The sequence below is a fragment of the Haemaphysalis longicornis genome, unplaced genomic scaffold, assembly GCF_048455015.1.
Source record: "Haemaphysalis longicornis isolate Haplotype H1 unplaced genomic scaffold, Haemaphysalis longicornis Haplotype H1 scaffold_1, whole genome shotgun sequence".
Classification (NCBI taxonomy): Eukaryota; Metazoa; Arthropoda; class Arachnida; order Ixodida; family Ixodidae; genus Haemaphysalis; species Haemaphysalis longicornis.
Genome location: NW_027526203.1, coordinates 164037292 through 164043524, shown reverse-complemented (window position 1 = coordinate 164043524; position 6233 = coordinate 164037292).

The window sequence follows — 6233 nt, the reverse complement described above, 5'->3', positions numbered from 1 at the left end:
GTACGTGCCATTCTTGTTCTGGCTCCAACCAACCCACCATAGCACGTGACCCATGCACGCGCAGATCAGCCGAGGCCGGCCACGAAAGAAGACGCATACACAGAACGCAGAATGCTGGTCTTGTTAGACGCAGCAGCAGTGCCACTGGCGTGTCTGGATTCCAAGCGGCAGTTCAGAGCCGAAGAATTTACCCGAGATCAGTGAATTTACCACGCAATGGAACACGAAACGTTCGACGCATCCCATTTCGTCGCAGCGCCGTTAGTCCAGCAGCCGCCGCAGCTGGAAGGAACGCTCTTTTCCCGCAGGGACGGCGTTCGCTACGCGGGCTACCACCCGAGGCAGAGGTTTTCACCATCATCAAGTTCCTGGGTGAGCACGCGTCCGATGTAGTGATCGGGGTGTGCACATTTTTTGCCATGCCGACGGCCGGCCCTCCGGTCAGGCGTTCGTTCAGACGGATGACGAGGACTCGGCATTCGCGGCCTCCCTGCATCTCCATGGCCGCGACATCATGGGGAGAACGGGGCCATGTTACATCGAGGTGCTGCAGTGCTCCGCGGAAGACGTAAGCAACATGGGTGCCGTGTCCTTGGAGACGCTCCTGGTCGGCGGAACGGATGTATGGCCCCCGAGCCCAGCGGCCAGTCCGGTAAACCTAGCGGGCCGGTGCTGCAGCCCGAAGCGGCCGCTCCACCGCTGTTGGCGTCTCTAGCGGCGTTCCCGGCCATCGCGAACTGCCCTGATGGCCACAACCTGTCGCTGGTGGACATGTGCGCCCATATGGCGCTGTTGAGTGGCCTGCCGTACTGCACCATGGTTCACGACATCTTGGCACTGTTCCCGGACATCCCCGAGCTCACGACCGACTAAGTGGAACTCCGGCTGGACTGTTTCGGCCTCCCAACCGGAGAAGCGCTCGTGACCTTCCCGAGTGACACGGTGGTTGAGCTATCATCGATGTGCTTCATCGCCACATTAGCGTCGAGCTCTTGATTCTCTGAAAAGATCGTGGCCCGCAACACAGACTGAGCGAGCAGTTCCCATTCGTGAGGACTCTCGCTTCTCATTTTATGAAAAGCCAAATGTGTCTCGGAGTCGGCAGCAACCCCTGCACGACTCGAGCGATGCTCAAACTGTCCCACCTGTTGTCCAGACAGCGTGTTCCTGCCCTTCTCGTGTGGTTTGTGTTATGTGCGCCCTGCTACGTGCAGTGTGTGTGCGCGAGAACTGGCAACCTTAGCCCACGTGCTGTGGGGGTGTGACGCGTGTGCGGGGGGAACCGTGCGGGACTCTATGCCACCGGACATGGAACACTACATCAGTTCGCCTGACCATCAGGCGCAACTTCAAGCCATCCAGCGGCTCGACGCGGCCCTGGCCCGGCAAAAGCGAACGGAGGTAACTCCTAGTAGCTAGCGCCGGACCGGTCCACGCTGAGGTCTAGTGAGATAGGGGGTTGGTGAAGCCCTGCGCGGCCTGATCCACCCTTACATGCCGGATTGATATCAATAAAGTCATTTTCCTCCTCCTTCTCCGTATATTTCGTCTTATCTTTCATATTACTGTGTGTTTTGTTAATTCATTTATGGTGCCTAGCTTCCCTCGGTGTTTCGGTATCGCTTGCATTACTTGCCGTTTAGCCGTACTGTGCGACGAAATGCCGGTCCAAAATTTCACTGGTCCCCCGTTTTTGCCTTTTCTATGGACACACACCCACATCTCGTTCTGTAGTATAAATTTTAGCTTTATTCCCCTTCTTCAGTGGTTTTTTTTTTTTTTTTTTTTGCTTTGGTAGAACGTTTTCAAATGGGCAATAGATATAAAACCCACACAGCCGCAATTCTGCGGCCGTAAATTTGTCTGAGTCATTTTCTTCCCTGCGGCGATAAATTCGTAAGGTTTTTCGTATAGTGTATGAATGGATCTAAGCAAACATTTCTTTGTGTACGTAGGGACTGAACATAAACTTCCATTTTTTAATTGATTAATTGGGTGGGTGGCACCGATAGGGCCAATGAACGCTGAAGCATTGCATTTATTAGCTGCATTTACGCGAAGCCTATATGTCTGGTGTTCGCGTATATTTCGCGTCTGCGAAACGAAATTTCCCGAGGTTGCACGTGTTTTCGAAGCGCGAGGCGTTGACAAACGCGCGTCCTGGTGTGTGTCCCCTCAAATTTCAAACGGCCCATTTCGGTTGTGACCGTGCAGTTAAAAACACCGACATCGCAAACACGGTAACGATATGCTAAAATTGTCTATTGTCGCTGTGGAGTGACGGGCAAGGCGACGACGAGGGCGTGGTCACGGGGGCACGGGTGACCCGGCTGGCTCGGAAGCGGGCTTCGCACTCTTTGGGCCCCACCTTGGCGTCGAGGGTGACGCAGTCGTCCATCCGCAGCCCTGAAGATCGCAGGCTCCTGTGCTGGGCATTCTCAAAGACCTTCACGTCGAAGTAAACGCTCGTGCTGATGGGATACTTGACGGAGATGAAACCGTAGACGCTGAATGTGCGGTATACCTTCCTCGTGACGTCCGTCAGGCAGGTGACGTCATCCTCGTCCTTGCAGCTTTGTGGCGTGGTGGCCATGAAGCATGTGCCGTTGAGCGTCGAAGTCGCCCTGCGTTTCCTGCGCCGCGAGTACACCTTGCCCTGTTTGCCTACGACGAACACTTTAGGGAACTGCCGCAGGAACTCCTTGAGGGACTCGGCGGGGTTGCCGCACTTTGTCCTCATGCGAGGCTGCAGACGGGACAAGTGGTCGTTCAGCTCCTGCAGCGAGATGCCCTGGTTCGACTGCACTCGCCTCTTCAGAAATTTCACCGCAGCGTTGCTCGAGCAGCCCCTCCGCTTCGACATGGGTGGCACGTCGTGCACCGGTCGGATATTAGTGCACCGACAATGATAAAGCCCCTAAATCGGCGCAGAATCACGCAAGATGCTGTCTTGATCGCGGCTGAACCTAGAAGCTGGTTCGATCTCGCGCTGGGTGCTCGTGGCATGACCAGCGACTGCGAACGCGCGAGGCGTGGACTGCGCGTTCGGAGCGCCCCTTGTTGTTGTTTCTGTGGACCGCTATAAAATAATATGGTTAAAAAATACTAAACGTCATAAAATAATATAGAGGAAGTAAAAAATTGTACCGTCACCGTGTTCCGAACTCAGGTCTTTATTTGGCGAGCGAGAGTTCACTCCATGTCCCTCCACAGCAATCAGGGGTAACGATCCCAGCGCCCTTTAATGGTTGGACTCCATTTCCGGGCTCGCTTGAACCATAGCGTTCGCTTGAACCACGCGAAAGTTCTTATTCACTGCAATAACGGTACGGCGGCGTTTACAGAATATTGAGGCCAGCATCTCTTCGCAGAAATAGGGTTGAGTAAAACTTACAATGCACCTCCAAAAAATTAAATCGAGCGCGAAGGACGAGGACAGAGAAACACAGTAGACTGGACGAGCGCTCACTACCAACTAGTTTGTTTCGAAACCCTTCCCTGCATATAAACGTCAACACAACAGAGGCGCGCCTGCGCACACAACACCTGAAGAGTTTCGAAATAAATTAGTTGGTAGTGAGAGCTCTTCCAGTCTACTGTGTTTCTCTATCCTCGTCCTTTGCGCTCGTTTTAATTTTTTGAAGCCATGAACCAACAAAGCATTCTATTAAGTTACAATGCACCGTTGGTCAATTCCTACGTCAAACTGCAGCGTAAAATTCGCGGAAAGAGCTTCTGGAAAGGACGAGGAACACGACAAATACGGGCATGAGCTCCTGATGAACTTGTCGTAATGGGAGGAGGAAATACTTTTATTGAGATTTCTGAACGGTTCAGAGGGAGGCCCAGGGTAGTAATTCCTTCTTCACCGGAGCCCGTATGCAGTCCGCGCCGCCTGTGCTCTGTCCACCAGCTAAAACTGCGTAGGCAGAGAGGGGCTAGCCACCAGGATCTCCCATTGCTCTTGTTGGGTAATTTACGGGAACAGTGGAGGGTGCTCAGGGATGAAGTCGCACACCCCGATTATGTGGTGGAGTGTTCCACACATTTCTACGGAGTGTTCCAAAAAATTTACATTCAGCGTCGTAGCGATTCGGGTACATTAAGTGGAGACGCGGCAGGGAGCCGTATTGTGTGAGCCGTAGGGTAGTTTGTTGTTCCCGCCATAGGCAAGGGTGGGGCAAGGGTAGGGTCTGTCTCTGGAGGCGATAATGCTGGGTTATGTCCCTGAACGTGACAAGCGGGTCCTCGTGCAGCCCCATAGCCTGTGGGGTAAAAGCGCATTCGTTGCCCTCCATGGAAGCGTAGCGGGCATCCAGATGAGCTGCAAGATGGAACCGATTAGTGAGTGACCTTTTAACACACGCAGTGCAGCTCGGGACACCCACCCCGGCTGGCAATCACGGTAGGCTTGTTGGGAATCGGTGGGTGCCTTTCGAACCCTTGTGTTGAAACTTCTTCCTCTTCTGCGCTGTAGCAGACGGCAATGCATCATCATCAGTTTTATTCGCACCAACGAAGCGGTGGCACACACTAGCGCTGCACCCGCAGCCAACTGCAACTCAAAATCAAGGGCAACTGCACTCAAAATTTCAACCGCGCGAAATCCCTGTTCCTGCATAGTATGACTAAAAAGACCGCGATGTACGAAGTATGACACCTAAAATGTGCGTAATTACGCCGCAAGCGACCAGCAAAAATCGACGATTTTGAAAACGAAACTGGGCAAAACGCGGCCATTACGGGCAGGCGGAAGTGACGTACCAACCTTTCTTTCCTCCATGCCTCAACGTTAGCCTGGATGCTGCGTCTCCACAAGCGGCGCGAAGGCGCAAAACGACAGTTGTCCGAAAGCGCCTGCCGCCATGGGCTCAGTAGAGATGATGATCGACATGATCAAAGATCACCGCCTACTCTACTACAACCAGCACGCTCAGTACAAAAATGTACCCTTAAAGGACGTTGTGTTCGACAAGATCGGAGTCGAACTCGGAATGACCGGTACGTATGCGTACACATTTCCCACGTGTTAGCATTGTTTTTGTTGTGACAGCTGTCGTGTGCGGGTGTCTTCGCGCAAGCGGGGCACAGTGAGCAGGGGTTTCCCCAGGCATCGAATCAAGGGGGGGTGTCTCAATGGCTCTGGGGGGGGGGGGGGGGGGGGTGTTCATAAACTAGAAAAGCTGTTTTTTTATCCCACTAGTTAAATAATAGACGTCTGTTAACCAAACGCTCATCCCCGTGACGTACGTTTTTCCTTTTCTATATATATATATATATATATATATATATATATATATATATATATATATATATATATATATATATATATATACACACCTGAGAGGCGGTGCTTTCTATTCAATCTAAGAAAAAAACAAATTTAGAGAAATTCATTTTTTACCATGAAAGGTCCGTATTCAGTTGTTTTTTTTTTAATTTCTCGCCATTTTTCAACGTATAAGGACATTTTCGAACTTGTTACCAGAGCCAGTGGCGAAATTTGAGTTCTTGAAACAATGTTTAGGTAGTACACGAATTATGCAGCACTTAAAAATCAGGCACCGATTGTACGCTCCCGATTTATTAAAACGCCATGTTTAGCTTCCGTAGCGCTACGCCTCGCCAAATTGCCCATTTTAAATGTACATGCTGAAAGAGCTTCTGCAAAGATTACGGTTGTAAACAAAGAACGGCATCGAATCAATGAAGAAAGTAAATTATATGTGTGTTTACTGCACTTAGTTCAAGTCAAAGGCGGCCTCAGTCGAAGTAATTTTGGGTGAGTGCTTGTCGATATATGCTTTGCTCGTACCTCCTCACGGGCTTGTTCTTGCTCTGTACCAGTGGCCTCTGACGAATCGATATGGTATTTATTTGCAGTTCTTATAATTAAACTTGCACACGTCTTACTTGACGCAGCGTGAAAGCAGCGCTAATCATCCAGGGTCCATAAAAACAAAAGCAATTGAAGACCGGGCACATGGTACTAGGCCAAATAAAGACGCTGTAAAAAATCTTCGAATATCGAAAGCGTGAAATTTTATTTATACATTTACAGAAACACAAAGCGTTTTTATTGCGAATGAAAGAACCAAGCAATAAATTCCAAAATAAAAATTGGAGAAGTCGCATTTTTGAAGACTAGAACTCCATAACGCCGCACCTTATTTACAACCGTCTAGGCTTCTTGCTGTAGCACTGCACCGCTTTTGCGATGAAATGATTAAAAA